General features: G+C 42.4%; 1 long non-coding RNA gene across 1 annotated transcript; it reads right to left on the reverse strand.

Annotated features, from left to right (window-relative positions):
• Positions 1-2,716: 2,716 nt before the first annotated feature.
• On the reverse strand, positions 2,717-18,539 carry LOC115460048. Its single transcript, XR_003940359.1, has 3 exons — positions 18,457-18,539; positions 5,494-5,498; positions 2,717-2,728 (listed from the first exon to the last, which is right to left on the reverse strand). It is a non-coding gene; the product is annotated as an uncharacterized LOC115460048 (long non-coding RNA).
• Between the last annotated feature and the right edge of the window lie 3,330 nt (positions 18,540-21,869).

Consider the following 21,869-nt stretch of genomic DNA (forward strand, 5'->3'; position numbering starts at 1 on the left):
GTTAAGAGATGGCCGTCCTTGGCCGATAATGGAAAATAGAAGGGCGTCCCTGACAAGCATTTGGCCGAATTTACTTGGTCCCTTTTTGTTTACGACCATGCCTCAAAAAGGTGCCCGAACTGACCAGATGACCACCGGAGGGAATCGGGGATGACCTCCCCTTACTCCCCCAGTGGTCACAACTCCCTCCCACCCATAAAAACAAATTAAAAAACATTTTTCCAGCCTCTATGCCAGCCTCAAATGTCATACCCATCTCCATCACAGCAGTATGCAGGTCCCTGGAGCAGTTTTAGTGGGTGCAGTGCACCTCAGGCAGGCAGACCCAGGCCCATCTCCCCCTACCTCTTACACTTGTGGTGTTAAATGTTGAGCCCTCCAAACCCCACTAAAACCCACTGTACCCACATGTAGGTGCCCCCCTTCATCTCTAAGGGTTATGGTAGTGGTGTACAGTTGTGGGGAGTGGGTTTGGGGGGGGTTGGGGGCTCAGCACACAAGGTAAGGGAGCTATGTACCTGGGAGCAATTTATGAAGTCCACTGCAGTGCCCCCTAGGGTGCCCGGTTGGTGTCCTGGCATGTCAGGAGGACCAGTGCATTACGAATGCTGGCTTCTCCCACGACCAAATGCCTTGGATTTAGTCATTTTTTAGATGGGCGGCCTCGGTTTCCATTATTGGCGAAAACCGAGGTTGCCCATCTCTAAGGTCGGCCTAAATGTTGGGATTTGGGCAGTCCGGACCATATTATCGAAACGAAAGATGGGCGCCCATCTTGTTTGATAATACGGTTGGCTCCCGCCTTCATGGGGCCGTCCCCGGAGAGGGGCGCCCTTAGAGATGGGTGCCCCCATTTGATTATGCCCCTCCACATGTTATTGTTGCTTGATTCTTACTGTATTGAATAGAGAAAGGTGCTTAACTGGCAAAATCCACAGAAATCAAAACCCTGCAGTCTGGTATGCTTTAGATCATGATTGTCTAACCTCGGTCCTCAAGGGCCACAATCTAATCGAGTTTTTATGTTTTCCCCAATGAATGTGCGTGAGAACTATTTGCATGCACTGGCTCCACTGTATGCAAATAGATCTGATGCATATTCATTGGGGAAATCCTGAAAACCCAACCTGGTGAGGGCCAAGGTTGACACCCCTGCTTTAGATCATGACTTTTCCTTTTTATCTGAACTCATTCCCTGTACCAGAATGAGTATTCTGGTACCCAGTTAATAGAGCTCAGTAAAGAAACTGTGAAGGGGAAAAAAAATCAAAGGTTTCTATTTAGTACCTTGAATGGAATAAATGTTGTTTCATTGATTTCTTTTTTTTGTTTTAGTGTAGTAACTTTCTTAATGTGAACAAAGAGTTAGCACTGGTGGCTTGAACATTGATTTGACTCCTGCCTGGTTACTTAGGCATATCTGATATAGAGTAGTTGGCTGGTTGTCATAGAGTCTGAAGAGAGAACTTATTGATGTCAAAACTTTCAGTACCTGTATATTCTGCATGATATATATATAATATATATATATATATATTTTTTAATAAGATAATACCAAAAGGAAATATGTAACCATAATATACTTAATTGGGACACATACTGGTCAGAGACCGAGTTCAATATTGATTATGGGCCCTGTTTACTAAGCCATGTTATAGGCACATAAGTGTCTTTAACGCCTGTTAACCATGTACGTGTGTTAATCGTATACATGCCTACAATATCCCTTGTCAGCAGGCCCCACTTCCACTCCTTGGCCCGGGTCAACCCTGCTTAGCAGATATGCTTCAATGCCAGCTTCTATCTCTTTTGACACCGGTGAACTCCTGTTCTCCTCTCTCCCACAGCCAGGACCATCTGAATTCACTGTTCCTTTGACTTATACTTCCGTGATAACCCAATAAACGGACAGGTACTCCAACATTCTTATAATAAAGGTTTCTCATTTATTTATACCAGTTCATTTGTAACAACTTCAACAGCACAGCATACTGCATTATTCTAGGTTCCTTGACATTTGTTCACATTCACAATGTCACACAGAGTTATATCCACTAGCTTGCTGCGTATAGTTCAGTCCTTTCCTGGTTCTCTTCCTACCTCTCCCTCCGCACCTTTAGTGTTCACTCTGGTGGATCCTCTTCTACTTCTATCCCTCTGCCTGCCGGCGTACCTCAGGGTTCTGTTCTTGGTCCCCTCCTCTTTTCTATCTACACTTCTTCCCTTGGTTCATTAATCTCATCCCATGGCTTTTCCTACCATTTCTATGCTGATGACTCCCAAATCTACCTTTCTACCCCTGATATCTCACCTTGCATCCAAACCAAAGTTTCAGCGTGCTTGTCTGACATTGCTGTTTGGATGTCTCAACGCCACCTGAAATTAAACATGACCAAAACCGAGCTTCTCATTTTTCCCCCCAAACCCACCTCCCCACTCCCCCCGTTTTCTATTTCTGTTGATGGCTCTCTCATTCTCCCTGTCTCCTCAGCTCGAAACCTTGGGGTCATCTTTGACTCTTCTCTCTCCTTCTCTGCTCATATCCAGCAGACCGCCAAGACCTGTCGTTTCTTTCTTTACAACATCCGTAAAATCCGCCCCTTTCTTTCCAAGCACTCTACCAAAACCCTCATCCACACTCTTGTCACCTCTCGTTTAGACTACTGCAATCTGCTTCTTGCTGGCCTCCCACTTAGTCACCTCTCTCTCCAATCAGTTCAAAATTCTGCTGCCCGTCTCGTCTTCCACCAGGGTTGCTTTACTCATACTACCCCTCTCCTCAAGTTGCTTCACTGGCTCCCTATCTGTTTTCACATCCTGTTCAAACTTCTTCTACTAACCTATAAATGTACTCACTCTGCTGCTCCCCAGTATCTCTCCACACTCGTCCTTCCCTACACCCCTTCCCGTGCACTCTGCTCCATGGATAAATCCTTCTTATCTGTTCCCTTCTCCACTACTGCCAACTCCAGACTTCGCGCCTTCTGTCTCGCTGCACCCTACGCCTGGAATAAACTTCCTGAGCCCATACGTCTTACCCCATCCTTGGCCACCTTTAAATCTAGACTGAAAGCCCACCTCTTTAACATTGCTTTTGACTCGTAACCACTTGTAACCACTCACCTCCACCTACCCTCCTCTCCTCCTTCCTGTACACATTAATTGATTTGATTTGCTTACTTTATTTTTTGTCTATTAGATTGTAAGCTCTTTGAGCAGGGACTGTCTTTCTTCTATGTTTGTGCAGCGCTGCATATGCCTTGTAGCGCTATAGAAATGCTAAATAGTAGTAGTAGTAGTAGTCCTTTAACATCACTTTCTCTTCTCAGGTTAATCATCAGTTTCTTACAACACACGATATTTAACTTCCCATATTCTTATCCTTTTGAGCTACCCGCTGCCACAGGTTTCTTCCCAGCTGCATCAATTCTGTCTTTCCAATTCCAGACAGTTTAGGAAATACAGCAGCCAGGAAACCTCTCACCTTAGTACTAGCAGTTTGTGTAAATGCAGCCACCTCCATACTCTCCTCCTCATTCTCCTCCCTTTTATCCCATTCCATCTCTTCTACCTCCTCACAGGGCTCCCTCAGCTGCTCTTCATCACCCTGATTAGAGTCCATCTCCCAAACCTGCTCCTCCCCCTCTACTTCCTGTGAGTCCTGTGTTGGGTCAGGTGTATTGTGGGAATTGTGGTTCCTAGGCTCATCCCTTATTCTAATCGGTCTATAAGGTATTTGCAAATGTCTTAATCTCTCTCCAGGGCTGCTCTCGCTTTCCTAGAGGCCGTCTTCTCAGTAACCCCTTACACCCTATATGCGCCTACACAGTTAGCACGCGCTAATTGTAGGCATGTTAAAACGCTAACATGCCTTAGTAAACAGGGCCCTATGTGTTGTATAATCCTTAAGGAAATTTTTTTGAAATCTTACCTTCATTATATATATGCTTTTATATATCATTTATAAAAGCATTGTCCTAATATGCCATGCATTCTTAATCAAATATTACAAGGATTGAATCTCCTTCAGTAACACACTGTTGATTGCTTTTGGTGTAACACATTGTGACATAAAACAAAGACGAAGGAACAGTGGCAGTGGGAAGTGGACAATGGCTTTTTGAAAATAAACCAAAAGGATGCTAAATGTTCACAGAAGCAATCTTTATTGATGGTTGAAGATTCAACACAGCACTTTGTTTCTGCAAAGATGCCTGTTTCCAGAGTTTTGAGGTTAGATCTGGAGAATTAAACAATTCAAAAGGTCAATATGCCAAAAAGTGTTAAGATAGGATGGGATTGAAAAAGACCTTTGACAATTCTCTGTTGGAGAAAATCTTAGTCGTGCTCTCAAAGTAGTGGCGAAATGCAGCCTTAGATAAAAGTGGAATAAATAATTTATCTGCTTTTATCTGTAGTTGCTTTTAATAATGTTTATCCACTCCTACCCTAGCTGAGATAATATTCACCCATCTCTCTGACCTCATGTGCAATTTTCTTTAAATCAGTCACCTTACTTTCTAACTCTTCCTACTTTGTTACCTATCCATATGTTACGTCTTTGCTTTACCCTTCACTATCAATTATAATGTTCTATTACGTATTGTGTTGACATTATAAGTAGTATACCGTGCCATACTTTGTATTGTTATTTGAATATTTGTTACTGCTGTAATTTCCTATTGCTCATGCTTGATCTATTTTACTGTACACCGCCTTGAGTGAATTCCTTCTAGAAGGCGGTAAATAAATCCTAATAAATAAAATAAATAAATAAATAATAAATTTAGATTTCAGTACATTGGCTACTGGCTTATTGTGTGCTGCTCTTTGTTTTATATGATAGTGTTGAACCTTTTATTTTCTTGTGACATACCATAGAGAAGTTCTCAAACTGTTCCTGGAGTACTTTCGATCCACAAGGAGTATGCATGAGATAGATTTGAAGGCAATGGAGGCAGTGCATCCAAATCACTCTCATATTTACTGTGGACATCCTGAAAACCAGTTAGGCTAGGGGGTTCTCCAGGAGTTTCTTAAAAAGCACTGCCATAGAGCATCCTGATAATGCATGTACCTCTGGATTCTATAGACGGAGCAGTGAGTATATTTATATGCGCACCTTATTTGAGTAACGAGCCAATCAGAGATGATTGACCAATAACAACCAGGTATCATCACTAATTGGCAATAATTGAAATTTATACGGAGTTCTTTTTAGGTGCATTCTAAAAAGAGGCACACATAAATCCTAATGTACATAGCTGAAAGGGGCGTGGCAATGGGAGGACTGTGAGTGTGTCAGGAGCATTATGCAAATTTACACACATTGTTATAGAATTCAGGGGCATGCACCTACATTTAGGCACAGGTATTTACACATTCTTTGGCCCTATGCGCTATTCTATAAACCATGCCTAACTTTAGGCATGGATTACAGAATAGCACTAAGTGATTTTTTTCAGATGTGTCTAGATTTTAGACACCATCTACGGAATCTGGACCGTAATGTATGAAATGTATTACTGCAGGATTACTGCAAAATTCCAGCTACCTTTCAATGAAAGCAGAGGCCCTTTTACTAAAGCACACTGAAATCTGGGCTTAATGCAACTTAGCACAGGATTTTAGCAAGTGCAAAGCCCAGATTTAACATGGCACATTTTTAGGGCATTTACATGTTTTGAATTTCAAGTTATGAAGTATTGTTCACTTTAACACATGGCTTTCATTTAAAAGGTTAAAATGGGAGCTCTTACGGTATCCTTAGGTAAGTGCTCCCACATTAACCCCATATTAGCCAGTTAGAATGCAATACTGTGAATGCTCTAGATAGATAGATAACACTTCCACACCCATTTTCTGTCTATGGCATATGCTTTCCAAAAATATTTTTGAAATATATCTAACGCATGGGGTAGCGTCCACAAACAGGCAAAATACCGCAAACGGCTTTAACATGTTTTCTGACAGCCTGTTTTTCCCTGCACTAAGCGCACATTAGGGCTTAACCACCGTAAGTAAAAGGAACCCTCAGGTTCTTATCATGCACTGGGCATTTTTGGTAGGTTTCAATATGGTCAGCAGCAGTAATAGTCATTTAGTAGCTCTTGTTGTTATAATTCTGCATAGAAAGTATAAATACAATCTGTAGATAATTTAAGACAACTCCAATGACTCACAAAATGCGTTGTGACTTGATTCATGACTAAAGAAAGAAAAGTAATTATAGCTTGTCAAAATGATGATATCTTCCATTTAATCAGTTTTGTTTTATTTTAAATTTCTCAAAGGTATTATATATAGATATAGATAAAAATAGATATAGAAAACCTGTAAGATCAATTATGGGTGGATAATATTGGCATTGCTGCAGAAGTGCCTATATATATTTTGTTATGATGAAGGAATAAAAGAAAAATGGGTGGGGGAAGATATATACTTGATAGGAAGATAATTTAATTATTTTGCAATGTGAGTCTTATAAAGACTTTAGGAATTAAAATTTAAAATGAATGAAATTTGATGTAACTGAATTAATTAATTAACAAATTAGGGGTCCTTTTACTAAGCTGTGTAGGCACCTACGCACACCCAATGAGTGCCAAATTGAAGTTACCACCCACTTACCATGTGGCTCTTGTGGCCGTTGTGGTCATTTCAATTTCGGTTCACGTCTGCTATGCACATCCGAAAAAATATTTTTTCTTTTCTGGCACACGTCAGCAATGTGTGCCAAGTGGCATTTGATGTGCATAGGTCATTATCGTCTGGTTACTGCATGAGACCTTACTGCAAAGTCAATGGCTGGTGGTAAGGTCTCACCCAAAATGGACACGCTGCAATTTTTATTTTGCCAAACGTCCATTTTCTGCAAAAATTTAAAAAAAGGTCTTTTTTACAGGAACGCTGAAAATGGATCTGCGTGTGCCCAAAACCTGCTCCTACACTACCGCAAGCCATTTTTCAGCGCACCTTAGTAAAAGGACCTCTTAATTAGCAAAAAGGGGTAAACAAAATAAGAAGGGATTATTGGGAAGAGATGTTGAGGTTTAATAAGGCATCCAAATTAGAACAGAAAGAATAGTGACTGCAAAGGTTATGTAAATGTTTGGGGGGTGGAGCCAAAGAGCATGAAAAAGTCAGGAAAATTGGTGGGCTCCGGGCTGAGAAGAATTCAAGGGCAGCAAGGAGGAAAGCTAGTTGAGGGAACTGAAGTAATAAAAGTTCATCCCACCCAATCCCTCCTAAAATTTAAAAGAGTGAGGGTTGAGATTGGGATCTTGGGTAATTTTGTAGTTGGTATAGAGATGCTTAGGGATGTTAAAAGGGGTAGTTTAAGTCGCAGCTACGGTAATTTAAATGAGATTTTTTTTCAAGTAGCCTTCATTTAAGGACAATGAATTTACTGGTTGTATGGATTTTACAGTGTAATCTGCTAGTGTGCGAAACTGCCAGATGCAGAAGTAAGGCCTTGACGTCACCGGTGTGGTCCATGCCCATTGACTTAGCGGTAAGCTCTCATACGTTAACTGGGTGGTAATCATCAGCATGCATACACTGTCAATTACCGCCAAGTAAGCACAATGCAGTAGAACGTTTCGACCGCGCGTATTGGATGCACATCAAAAATGGAATTACCACCTGGGGCATGCAGTAGCTGGCGGTAGTTCCAATTTGACGCACGTTGTATGCACGTAGGCACCTTTGCGTCTTAGTAAAAGGGCCCTTTATTGATTTATGGGACCAAGGTTGGGACTGGATAAATATACAGGAGGCCAAATAAGCAGCTCAGACTTTTTATAAATTCACACTAAATAACTCAGTCGGCTCCAAGGCTGGTGTACTGAACCATGATTCACTTATGGGCTCATTTTCGAAAGAGAAGGGTGCCCATCTTTCGACACAAATCGGGAGATGGACGTTCTTCTCCCAGGGTCGCCCAAATCGGCATAATCGAAAGCTGATTTTGGGCGCCCTCAACTGCTTTCTGTCGTGGGGACGACCAAAGTTCCCAGAGGCGTATCGGAAGCATAGTGAACACGGGACTGGGACGTGCTTAACACATGGGTGTCCTTGGCCGATAATGGAAAAAAGAAGGGCGTCCCTGATGAACACTTGGCCGACTTTACTTGGTCCTTTGTTTTTACAACCAAGCCACAAAAATGTGCCCTATATGACCAGATGACCACTGGAGGGAATCGGGGATGACCTCCCCCTACTCCCCTAGTGATCACTATCCCCCTCCCACCCTCAAAAAAATGTTAAAATATTTTTTCCAACCTCTATGCCAGCCTCAAATATCATATCCAGTTCCATGACAGCAGTATGCAGGTCCCTGGAGCAGTTTTATTGGGTACTGCAGTGCACTTCAGGCAGGCGGACCCAGGCCCATCCCACCCTACCTGTTAAACTTGTGGTGGTAAATGTGAGCCCTCCAAAACCCACCAGAAACCCACTGTACCCACATCTAGGTGTCCCCCTTCATCCCTAAGGGCTATGGTAGTGGTGTACAGTTGTCGGGAGTGGGGTTTGGGGGGCTCAGCACACAAAGTAAGGGAGCTATGCACCTGGGAGCTTTTTCTGAAGTCCACTGCAGTGCCCCCTAGGGTGCCCGATTGGTGTCCTGGCATGTCAGGGGGACCAGTGCACTACGAATGCTGGTTTCTCCCACAACCAAAGGGCTTGGATTTGGTCATTTCTGAGATGGGCATCCTCTGTTTCCATTATCGCCGAAAATCGGGGACGACCATCTCTAGGGACAACCATCTCTAAGGTCAACCTAAATGTTGAGATTTGGGCGTCCCTGACCGTATTATGGAAACGAAAGATGGCCACCCATCTTGTTTCAATAATTCGGGTTTCCCCGCCCCTTCGTGGGGACATCATGCGAGGATGCCCTCAGGAAAACTTGGGCGCCCCATTCGATTATGCCCCTCCACATATCCTTTAACATCATGTATAATTATGACAGTGGCAAGGCATTTAATATGTGGCAAATATAACAGTAACTGTAGCAAATTATATGCAAAGTCTCTTCTGTTTTCTGTTCTTTATTACAGCAGTGCTTTTCTCCCTTAAACTCCTATATCATACCTCCTCCATCTTCAAGTTAGGCTACAGGGGGGTGTGAGAATGAGGAGGGTGAATGAGGAGGTCTTTTTAGTGTTTGAGGGGTAGGGGATGTGGTTGTCCTCCTACCCTGCAGGCTTATTTTTTTTTGAAGGGGCAGGTTTAGGTTTTACAGGTTTGGGAGAAAATCCCAGACCCGTCAAACCTCCTCTGCTATTTGACAGGTCCAGGCTTTTTTTATGACAGCCTGGACCTGTCACACAACGTCTATGGGAGGATTATGCGTTGGACACATGCCCAGGCACAATTCTCCTACAGAAGTACCCCTTTGATCAGAGCTGCTAGCACACCTAAATTTGTATACTATTAGCTCTGATCATAGGGGCGTTAATGCACCGCACTGTTCCTGCACTAATTTTAAAGTGCTGTTTGGAACAGCACGGGGCTTCTGATCGTCTGCACCTGAGGACTCAAGCAACATTCCTTACTGCTGAATTCCTCAGGCTGCTACATACATGTAAATGAGTGTTTATAGTATGTAAATTAGAATTTATCAAGCACAAGAAAAATAGTATGGTATCTTCCCCTCCATTTTATTTTCAATGTATCCAATAATGACTAAATTCAATGTCTGTGTCTGACGAGGTGTTTTAAATTCTAGCAGAGGGTTCTGATAAATTCTAGAAATAACCTTATAGAAAGCATGTAACTTTCAGTTAACATCAGAGGTAACAGATGGAGGAGAAGTACGAAAGATGACACTGTAAAAAATTATGAACCTTTGAACACCATCTTGCATTTGCCTTAACTAACAAACAAATCAATACACACCGGAGCATTTCAGTTTCCAAGGAACTGGTTCACAGAGGACAATGATTTTTTTTTCAAAACTTTCTGTACATTTCAAAATAAGGTACCAACCACAACTGAGTAGGGTGGTCAGGTACAAAAGGGCATTGGCTCAGGCACATCAAGAGTTATGAACAGCTATGTGCATAGAAAAATGGAGTTTGTCCTGTTTGTCTGTCCTAATTAGATTGTAAGCTCTGTCGAGTAGGGACTGTCTCTTCATGTTCAAGTGTATAGCGCTGCTTACGTCTAGTAGCGCTTTAGAAATGATAAGTAGTAGCAGTAGTAGAGTAAGAGGGAGGGTCAAAATGTTTAAAGCCAGGTAGGGCAGGTAATTGGGAGATCCTGGTCCAAATAATCAGGGGAATGGGATCCAAGGTACACGACTTGAGGCAGATACCTGGGAAGCCTAAAAGGCAAAGGCAGTGGCATATCACCATCTTTTGCTCACTTTCTTCAGTTGCTCTCCCACCCGGCACATCAAGAGTCTTTGTGCTAGCTAGGAACGCATCACATCACAGCATAAGTGGAAGCTAGCCATGAATCGAGTATACATCAGTTTTGTGTTTATAGATCAGGACCACACTTATCACATGGGCGATCATCGTCTTATATGCAGGGGGATCAAATATCAAGACCACGAAGATCAAGAAAAGTTGCTTACCCCAGATTTTGCTGGGATACTAAAAAAGGTGGAAAGAAGGCCAAATCAGGTGAAGGAGGCTACTGAAGCTAAAAGAACATCCTTCAGAAAATGGAAGAAGGATTCAACTGAATAAAATAGGGAACAGCATAAGGAATGGCAAGTCAAATGGAACGTGCTGATAAGGAAGGCAAGGAGATATTTTGAAAAGAAGATTGCCTTGGAGGCAAAAACATATAATAAAACTTTTGTAGGTATATTAGAAGAAAGTAGTCAGTAAAACAATCAGTTAAACTGCTATACGACCAAGGGAGAAAAGGTGCACAAAGCCAGAGCGGAGAGACAAAATGAATTCTTTGCTTTGGTCTTTATTGAAGAAGATGTGGGGGAGATGCCAGTGCCAGAAATGATATAAAATGGTGATGAGTTGGAGGAACTGAAACAAATCTCTGTAAACCTTGTAAATATGATGGGGCAGTTTGGAAACTAAAGAGTAACAAAATCAACTGGACTGGATGGTAGACATCCAAGAGTACTGATAAAATTTAAAAAATGAACTTGTAGAGGGGGGAAGTGACATAACTCACCTGATGGTTGCTTAGTTGGAGAACACCCTAACACCCCACTCAGTTTGGTGATAGTTAACAATCCTGGAGATCATCTCTTGTGATCAAATAAGGAGTGTAACTTTCCCGATCATAAGCGATTTGCGTGAGAACAGAAAAATAAAAATAGCCTTACAAATTTATGCCTATCAATTAGCAGCGATTGCAGACCATGTGTCTTCCAAAATGGTGGTGGTATATGCGGAGCCAACTGAGAAAGAGAGCCCCAGAGATGTAGCGGTGGAGGACTCCTCTTCTCCAGGAGAACATTTGTTCGTCAGTAAAGAAGAGTTATGTTCCAGCAAAGAGGAGTTGAAATCAGCAATTGTGAGCCTTAAACAGGATTTGCATGCTGAAGTAAAGACCTGCATAAAAAGATAGATGAGATGGGTTTGCGTCATAATGAGTAAAAAGAAAAGGTTATTGAGCATGACTTGAATGTGGCAGAATTGCAAAAATGATGCACAGTTCTGGAGAGTAAGCTGGAGGATTTACTGCTCAGAATTGAAGATGGGGAGAACTGGCTCGCCAGAACAATCTAAGAGCCCACGGAGTCCCTGAGGCTTTTCAAGAATAGGATACAGCAGTGCTAATGCACACTATCCCACAGACTCTATATTGCATGACTTAAGTTGCATGTGCAAATCTGGTCGTATTCTGGATTTGCACACGCAGCTTAATTAGTTAACAAACTAATCAGTGTAATAGCTGCCAATTAACAAGCAATTATTGACACTAATTGGCATTAATTAGAATTTACACTAACAACTGTCTAAGTATATTTTGTAAAGTAATGCACGTAAATTCTAAGTCACATAGTTGAAAAGGGGGCATGGCAATGGGTGTGGAATTGGACGGCCATGGGCATTTCTAAAATCTATGAGCATTGTTATAGAATACCCCTGTCCATGCCTAAATTAGATATTGGCATTTACACCAAGTTGTACTTGGTGTAACTGCCCACGACTAAATTTAGTCGCACGGATGGGTGCTCAGCATATTGTATAAACCACACGGAAATTTAGGTGTACTTTATAGAATACACCTAGGCATATTTTTTTCTGTGCTGACTTTTTAAGGCGTGACATATAGAAGCTAGTCCTATATGCCATAGTTTTGATTGATGTAGATCCTGTGGCAGAACTACACTGAATTGACTTTGAGTGGGTACACCAAGCATTGGGCCCCAAACTGTCAGACCGGCCTAGAGGTATTTTGTCTTGTTTTCTTTGTTTTCCGCTTAAAGAACACATTTCGCAGGCCATGAAAAAGGCAGGTCACATAATGTGGGAAGGCACAAAGATTGAGCTGTTTGCGGATATATGGGCAATAACGCTCGACAAGAGGAGGGAGATCAGAGATGTCACACAATGTGAATGCAGTGTATTCCAGATGGTTATATCCTTTTGGACTCTCTTTTGGGTTTGACAATCAGCCAAGCAAGGTCACTATGCCAGGAGAGGCACAGCAATTGCTTCATGATACCAAATTGTAGAAAGAAGCGCCACTGAAGGGAAGGTTGCGCAGAATAAGGTAGGAGCGACTGGGCATCACTCCTGCTGAAGACCCTTGACCCCTGGACCCAGAAGACCGCCAAAGAGAGAGAGAGAGAGAGAGAGAGAGAGAGAGAGCTAGTAAGGGCAGATGAGCTAATGGGCTTCAGGTTTGGAAGATATTGATATGGTAAGCAGTGGAGCCACAATGGAACGGCAGGCAGTACCATGGTGCCCTTATTTGGTAGCTTGATCCTTAGCAGTAGTACTGTACAATTGCAGTTGGGGCCAACTAATGCCATTTTGAACCAGCAACCTAGTGGCCAGGATGACTGAGGATCATTCCTATGCCCCTTTGTTAGACAATCAGCTCTATCCATTGTTCTCTCCAAAGCTGAGAGGGAGTCCTCCAGGTGCATTACTGCCAGTGATGGAAGTGTTTTAATATTGTGTAGGGACAGGTAGGTTCCCTGGAGTCCTGTAAAGCTTGCCTGTCCTTCACTATTGAAAATTTATTAGTGAAACAGCATCCATCCCCCCCCCCCCCTCCCACACACACACACACCCCTCCACTGGCAGGACTGTAGGTGGAGAACTCCCGCTCAGCTTAGAGAGAACAGTGGATTGAGATGCTAGATCTGGAGGTCTCTTGGGTTTTTGCTGGGTGGAGAGGGTCCACAAGGTGCTTACTTTTCATCTGGCCCCCCGGTAGCACCCAAAAAAAAAAAAAAAGAGACAGAAGATATCCAGAAAGACCAAAGTAAAATCCCAGATGTCAAAAAGCCAGTTTGGCATATACAGATATTCTTCCAAAAGGTGCTCACAAATTGAGACAATCTCCGCGTGCTATCCAAGCGAAACATAAATTCTATAGTCATTGACTATAGAATTTATATTTCGCTTGGATAGCACCCGGAGATTGTCTCAATTTGTAAGCACCTTTTGGAAGAATATCTGTATATGCCAAACTGTAGATCCCTGAAGAAGGCCTCTCTGGCCGAAACACGGACCGTGTAGGGTCTTAATAAAGGATTTTGGCTTTTTGACATCTGGAATTTTAGTTTGGTCTTTCTGGATATCTTCCGCCTCTTTTTTGTTGTTTTCTTGTTTTTTGCGGGAGATTTGGACTCTCTTTGTTGTTGTTCCCCGGTAGCACCCAACCATGTGTTAGTAGCTTGATGCTTCCAGGGAGGAAAATTAATGCTAACTCAAAGCTGCATTTTTAAAATTTGTATAGCACTGAGGTGTTATGCATGCAGTTACATGCTTAACATCTCATTAATATGTAGTATGTGTTGACATAAACTAATGTGGTAAGGGAAAAGAGTGCATGATTTTGCCGATTAAAGCTCATTAACCCCTGAAATCTATACATGGTGCCTAAATATCTGCTCAGAAATGGAAGCATATTCAATAACAGTGTGCATAAGTTAATAAATTAACTAGCTAATCAACACTGTTAATTGGATGTTAAGCAATTATCAATACTAATTGGCATTAATTGACATTTACACACACAACTCGCTAAGTGTATTCTATAACGTATTGTGCCTAAATTCTAAGTTGCACAGTTGAAAAAGGGTCTTTGCCCGTGGGTGGGGCATGTGCGTTTCTAAAATCTATGGCCATTGTTATAGAATATACCCTATCTGCACCTAATTTAGGTGTCTGCATTTACACCCTAGTAAAACATGTTGTAAATGGCCATGACTAAATTTGGTCACGTGCCAAGGCGCTTGGCATATTCTATATACTGCGTGAATATTTAAGCCTATTCTATAACATGTGGAGGGGCATAATCGAACGAAAATGTCTAACTCCATGGGCGTTTATCTCGAAGAACGGGTCCGTGAAGGGGCGGACTGAACCGTATTTTCGAAAAAAATAAACGTCCATGTTTTATTCGACAATTTGTGAGCTGGGCGTTTTTGTTTTTCAGCGATAATGGAAAATGAAAGCGCCCAGCTCAAAAACGAATAAATCCAAGGCATTTCTTCGTGGGAGGGGCCAGGAGTCGTAGTGCACTGGTCCCCCTCACATGCCAGGACACCAACCGGGCACCCTAGGGGGCACTTTTACAAAAACAAAAAAAAAAGGTAAAAGACCTCCCAGGTGCATAGCACCCTTCCCTTGTGTGTTGAGCCCCCCAAATCCCCTTCAAAACCCACTGCCCACAAGTCTACACCATTACTATAGCCCTAAGGGGTGAAGGGGGGCACCTACATGTGGGTACAGTGGGTTTGGGGGGCGGTGTGGAGGGCTCCCATTTACCAGCACAAGTGTAACAGGTGGGGGGGGATGGGCCTGGGTCTACCTGCCTGACGTCCACTGCACCCCCTAATAACTGCTCCAGTGACCTGCATACTGCTGCCAGGGAGGTGGGTATGACATTTGAGGGTGAACATAAAAAGTTGTGAAACAGCATATTATTGTGGTGGGAGGGGGTTTGTGACCACTGGGGGAGTCAGGGGAGGTCATCCCCGACTCCCTCCAGTGGTCATCTGTTCATTTAGGGCACTTTTTGGGGCCCTATTCGTGGAAAAACAGGGTCCAGGAAAAGTGCCCTAAATTCTCGCTAAAAACGCATATTTTGTTTCCATTATCGGCGAAAGGTGCCTATCTCTGATCGGCCGATAACCACGCCCCAGTTCCGCCTTCACCACGCCTTTGACACGCCCCCATCAACTTTGTCCGCATCCGCGACGGAGTGCAGTTGAAAACGTCCAAATTCAGCTTTCGATTATACCGCTTTATTCGTTTTTGTGAGATAAACGTCTATCTCCCGATTTGGGTCGCAATATAGGCGTTTTTCTTTTCAATTATAAGCTGGATAGGCATGCTTTAGAGAATACACCTAGGCAGAATTTTTTTCTGCACTGATTTTTCAGGCGCCATATATAGAATCTAGCCCTAAGTGGCAAAAATCCTGTGTTATACCCATAATGCAGATTTAAAACTACTCTCCTGCCTTGTAACACGTCTCAGAGAAAGCATTGATTTTCATGCAAACTGAACTAAGACTTGGTGTGATAGTATTACTTATTCTTATTCATGGTTGTTGAGAAAAAAATGTCAGTCACCTTCCAGTATCATATAGTAGATTGACAGGTGAGTTCCATTATGCTTTTATTCAAATCGAATTAAAACATATTTGCAAATTGATTTTGGTAGTCCAGTAATTCAAGTTACAAATCATTTTCTTTTCTATGCCAGAGTAAGCAGACTTGATTACTGTAGGAAGTTCCCATAGTAACCATCATGCAGCAGCTGTATTTTTTTCCCCTTATAGGGGAATCGTGTCCTTTCAGATCTGATATTATTTATCTGACTTTGGCCTTCTGCCTACTGGATATAAAAACAAGAGAAGTGCTACCATAATGAGATTCTGGCAGGGAGATACATTTACAATTCAGAATCTTCATCTGTTTTCTTGAAAAGAATAAAAAGTAATGATGAGGTCATTAGAAATAAAGCCATCAAGAAATTAACCCAAAGCAAAGGGGCAACACAGTTTTTGTCTTGACCTTTGAGAGAATTAATTTTTCTCCTTAAAAAAAATATAATTCATTTTTCCACATATAGAACGTTGCTTTCTGAAATTAGATGAATAGCCACCAGCAATCATATCTGGTTTATAATTTAAACCCATCTATTATACCCCCTCCCCACCCCACTTTGGAAAGCCTGTTCACCCTATCCTATTCTCACATCTGAAGAATAACTCCAAGACTCTCTTTTTCCATGATAAGCCAAAGTTCACTGTGCCAAGCTGAGCCTTAAGAAGCATTACAAATCATATATTGTGTCTTTTGTTTTATCTGACAATAGGTCTTATTCAATAAAGGGAAAGGGAAATGGGACTTAATATACTGCCTTCCTGAGGTTTTTGCAACTACATTCAAAGTGGTTTACATATATTCAGGTACTTATTTTGTACCAGGGGCAATGGAGGGTTAAGTGACTTTGCCCAGAGTCACAAGGAGCTGCAGTGGGAATCAAACTCAGTTCCCCAGGATCAAAGTCTGCTGCACTAGCCACTAGGCTACTCCTCCACAGACTAAACTACTGGAAAGCAGAAACACATAAACTTCTATCTCAATAGGGGCAATTCTATAAAGTGGTGGGGCAGACCAACCATTGAGAAAATAGGGCAGTGCCCAAGGGTCCAGACCAGTAGGGGGTTCAATTTCCCTTAGCCTCCATTTAATCACTTTTCATACGTGGGTAGGAGCCTGTGACCCTTATTGCCTGGGGGCCCAGACCACTGTCAGTCTGCCCCAGTAGCACCTAAATGTAGAAGTGACAAAGAAGTGCATTGAGGGGAGAATTCTATAAATGTGCCCAAAGTTAGGTGCCAGGAAGATCTGTACTAATCTAATATTTTGCAAAGGGTACTCTGCATGGTACTATACCTGAGTGTGGGACTCATGCTTAACTTTGGGCATGGCACATGGACCTGCTGAAGTAGGAGTAATGTTAGAAAATTCTTTTTCATGGATAGGGTGGTTGATGTCTAGAATGCCCTCCCGAAGGAGGTGGTGGAGAAAAAAACTGTGGCAGAATTCAAAAAGGCGTGGGATGAACACAGAGGATCTCTAATTAGAATATAAATGATATAAAAAAAACAAAACTTAAAGGGTTGCATATGTGTTTGCAAGTCAAATGGTGCTTAGATGGTAACTCTGGCTGTATCAACTAAGGCCGGTGCTGAGCTGGCTTGTAAAGGTAAAGTCTGAATCCTGCATATAGCAATCCGGTTTAGGATGGGCTGAGAGAATTTTGACAGAAACTCCAGTAATTTGAAATGTGAGGACAGTGCCGGGCAGGTTTTACAGTCTGTCTCACAAATGACAAGACGGGTTTGGATAGGCTGGAGTGGGTTTTGATGGCAACTCCAGTAATTGGAACATTAGGAGAGAGCTGGGTGGACTTCTATGGTCTAGGTCCCAGAAACACCAAAGAAAGATTATGATCAGGCACATAATATCACATTCATTGTTGATTTAATCTTGAATTGATAATGAATGTGACTGTTGGGCAGACTGGATAGACCATTCAGGTCTTTATCTGCCATCACTTACACGAATCCTAGTGTAAAAGCTGGTGTGCAACTAATGGCATTTGAGCGTGTAAATGATCTTATTTATTTATTTATTACATTTGTACCCAGCGCTTTCCCACACATTGCAGGCTCAATGCGGCTTACATAGTTAATACAATTACAATTACAATAGCAAAGTCTTAGAGGAGAATATTATAAGCAGTGAAAGTGAGTTATTGAGAATGAGTAAGTTAAGTATGTAAAGGTCAACAAAGGTAGGATAAGCAAAAGGAAGACAGATTGGGAGGGGTGAGGAGAGAAAGGATGGAGAGGGAAAGATAAAGGGCAAAGGATGGAGAGGAAAAAAGATAAAAGCATAAGGAGATTGGGAGATATAGTCTAAGGTATAGTAAACATCAGGATTGGGATTAAGAGGAAGGGTTTAAAAGTTAAGTAGAGTCATTCGGGTAAGCTGTCTTGAAGAGATGAGTCTTCAGCATTTTCCTGAAGGGTAAATGGTCGCCGATTGTTCGTATGGATCTTGACAGAGCGTTCCAAAGCTGGCTGCCCAGGAAGGAGAAACTGGATGCATAGAAGGTCTTATATTTAATACCTTTACAACTGGGGAGGTGTAAATTGAGGTGGGTATGGGATGATGATGGTCTATTTCTGGCTGGGAGGTCGATAAGGTTGTTCACGTAGTTATTCTATAACATTGCACCTAATTTCTAGGAAAACACCTGAACCACCCACACCCATCCCATGGCCAAACCCCTTTTGAGTTGCACGCTATAAAATTTAGGTGCACATTTTATAGAATAGAGCACAGGACTGATCCATGCATAAACCCAAATGACTGCCAAATAACACCAATTATTGATTGTTAACAGTTCATTAACTAATACCATCAGAGGGCGGTGGTGAATGAAATTCACTTGAAGAAAAGAAAGGTGAGTAGCGGTGTGCTCCAAAGATCAGTACTGGGAATGATTCTTTTTAACATATTGGTGAGTGACATTGCTGAAAGGTTAGGAGGGAAAGTTTGCCTTTTTGTAGATGACACAAAGATTTGTTACAGAGTGGACACCCCAGAGTGGACAACATGAGAAGTGATCTAAAAAGGTTAGAAGAATGATCTAATGTTTGGCCATTAAAATTTAATGCAAAAAAAATGTAGAGTGAAGTACATGGAGTGTAGAAACCCAAAAGAGTTGTATTTGTTAGTGAGTGAGGACCTGATAAGCAGAGACTGAAAGCGGGATAGTGTCTGAGGATCTTAAGACAGCGAAATAATGTGACAAGGCAGTGACTGTAGCCAGAAAAATGCTAGGCTGCATAGAGTGAGGCATATCCATCAGAAGAAAGGTGTTAATGCCTTTGTACAAGTCATTGGTGATGCCCCATTTTGAGTATTGTGTTCTATTTTAGAGGCCATACCTCAAAAGACTTTAGGCGGTTCAGAGGAAGGCAACAAAAATGATATGGGACATGTGCCAAAAGATGTATGATATGATACTTGAAGACCTCAATATGTATACCCTAGAGCAGTGGTTCTCAATCAGTCTGAGAGGTGTGCCACCAGAATTGTGGAAGACAGCAAGCCCTTGCTATCCTTAACAACTATTTGTGCCTGTGGGCTAAGGAAAGCATATCTGGGAATGAGGTATTTGAAATCCACATAACTGGTCCTTTCTGCTTCACCATTACCCATTATACTCATTGCTGCCACCAGCCCCAACTGGAAATTTTGCATGCCTGTTCTTCCCAACAGCAGTCACCACCTTTCTTTGCATCATTTTCAGCAATATTCATACTAATCTTTTTCAGAGACAGGGAAGCAGTAGAACAAGAGGTCATGAATTGAGGTTGCAGGATAGGAGACTTAGGAGGAAATATTTTTTTTCACAGAAAGGGTGGAAGATGACTGGAATGCTGTCTTGTGGAAGGTTATGAAGACAGAAATGGTGATGGGATAGACCACTGTCCTAATTGGTAATTAGAAGTGAGTTTGCCTATTTCACCCAGCCACCTGCCTAGCTCACCTACTCTGGCTACCTATTTTGCCCAGCCACCTGCATGGCTCAACTACTCCAACTGCCTGCTTCACCCAGCCACCTGCATGTCTCATCTTCTCCAGCTGCCTAATTTGCCCATCACCTACTCCAGCTGCTTACTTCACCCAGCCACCTGCATGGTTCACCTATGCATGGCTCACCTACTCCGGCTACCTATTTTGCCCAGCCACCTGCATGGCTCACCTACTTCAACCACCTGTATCATTCTACTTCTCAGTTGCCTGCATTTCTCACCTAATCTGGCTGCCAGCTTCACCCAGCTACCTGCATGGCTCACCTACTCTGGCTGCCTATTTCACCCAGCCACCTGCATGGGTCTCCTACTCTGGCTGCCTGCCTGCATTACTCTGCAGTTCTGGCACTTGCATTGTCTACCTAATCTGGGTGCCTACATTGCACAGTCACCTGCATGGCTCACATACTCCTGCCACCTGTATCATTCTGCTGCTTTGTCCTCCTGTATCGCTCACCTACTCCAGCTACCTGCATCATTCCACTGCTCTGGCCACCTGCATGGCTCACCTACTCCAGCTGCCTACATAGTATAAATTGTAGACCAGGAGCGATGTCTGAGGCGATCAGGGTTAGGCGTAAAAAACATTTATAGAGTATTGACAATCCTCCCCCACATTTTTGCAGTCTGGGAGAGTGAAGGGTGCTGTAGCCAGGAGGGCATAGGTCAGATAATTCTGGGTTATTTTGTTTATGTAGCCAGGTATTGGCTAAAAAGACCAGGCCAACTTCACTGGATTCAATCAGGTCATGGAGTAATAATATCTTGTTTTTGACCAATCTGGTGTTGGTGTAAATGCATGGGACTGGTACTTGCAAAGGTGTGATTTGGATCTGATGGTGGCATGAGATTATGAGTAAACTGGATGAATTTATCCAGTTTCTCTTGGTCTGTTTTTCTTTGGTTTGTTGCTTGAAAACAGTATTTGACAGTCTGCGAACCACATGCCAGAACCATTGCCAGGTCTTTTGTTCTTGGGTTTGCGACTTACTAGATGTAAGACTGGGATGAATTGGGATCTAGACAGCCTAGACCCACTACAAAAAATAGGCAGTAGATTGGCCACCTTATAGTGTTTGAATGCAGCTGTTGACAGCAAGGGTAGATGGGGGTTATCTTGGATAATTATGTGAGTGTGTCTTGAGGAGGTATTCAGTCTTCACTTTGTTGCGTCCTTGTTGGGTGGGTGGATGATTTGGTTTGACCCACTCCAAGATGTCTCAGAAAGGTATGTGCTAAGGTGTGTGCCTTCAGCAAGCGTCTTACACAGTGCGCCAAGCAGCTGAGCACTCACTGGGTGCTGTGGTGAAGATCCCGCAGTGACTGTGTTGAAGTGGTAGATGGGGCCACTCTCACTTTTGCCGGGTTGTGCAAAGGTGAACGGAGTTTCAGCCCCCAAGCCCGGTCGAGTCTGAGCGAGGTGGGATGAGGCCCTCACTGGAAAAGCACTCCAGGATACTGGCGAACAGCCTGAAGAGGATCCTGCAATGTCACTGGCTTCAATACATAAGTGGTAGAAAAATGTATTTGAATCATGCATTGATCATATCTTTTCAAAAATTGATTAGCTTCTGTAGTGTTCACACAAATTACACATTTGCTGCATTTCCAATGACCAGTCTGACTGTATGAAATGTCTACGTATCAGAATAACACAGCATGTCACCTACATTAGAGCCACGAGAATGTGCTATCATGCAACAAGTTTTCTGAAAAATTTCATAGACTGAAAGCACTTTCCAATGCTTTTTGATAATTTTAGCTATCCCAGGAGATATATGAGTATATCATAATATACATGAGATAATGGAATCAAAATTATTTTTGTTCTTCCTCCGAAATAACAAATTCCTATTATTATACATGGCTCATTTGTAAGCTTGATTCACAATTTTTTGAGGATATCTTCTCTCAATAAATTTCGCTCTTAAATTCTCTGATTTCTGTTTATATGTTTGAATTGAATTACAAATGTGTCTGTATTGAAGAAATTGGGCAAAAGGTGGACTGTTTTTAATATGAAAAGGATGCAAACTATTAAATGCTAATAGTGTATTTTGATCTGTAGGTTTTGAAAA

This window comes from Microcaecilia unicolor, chromosome 1, assembly GCF_901765095.1.
Source record: "Microcaecilia unicolor chromosome 1, aMicUni1.1, whole genome shotgun sequence".
NCBI lineage: Eukaryota > Metazoa > Chordata > Amphibia > Gymnophiona > Siphonopidae > Microcaecilia > Microcaecilia unicolor.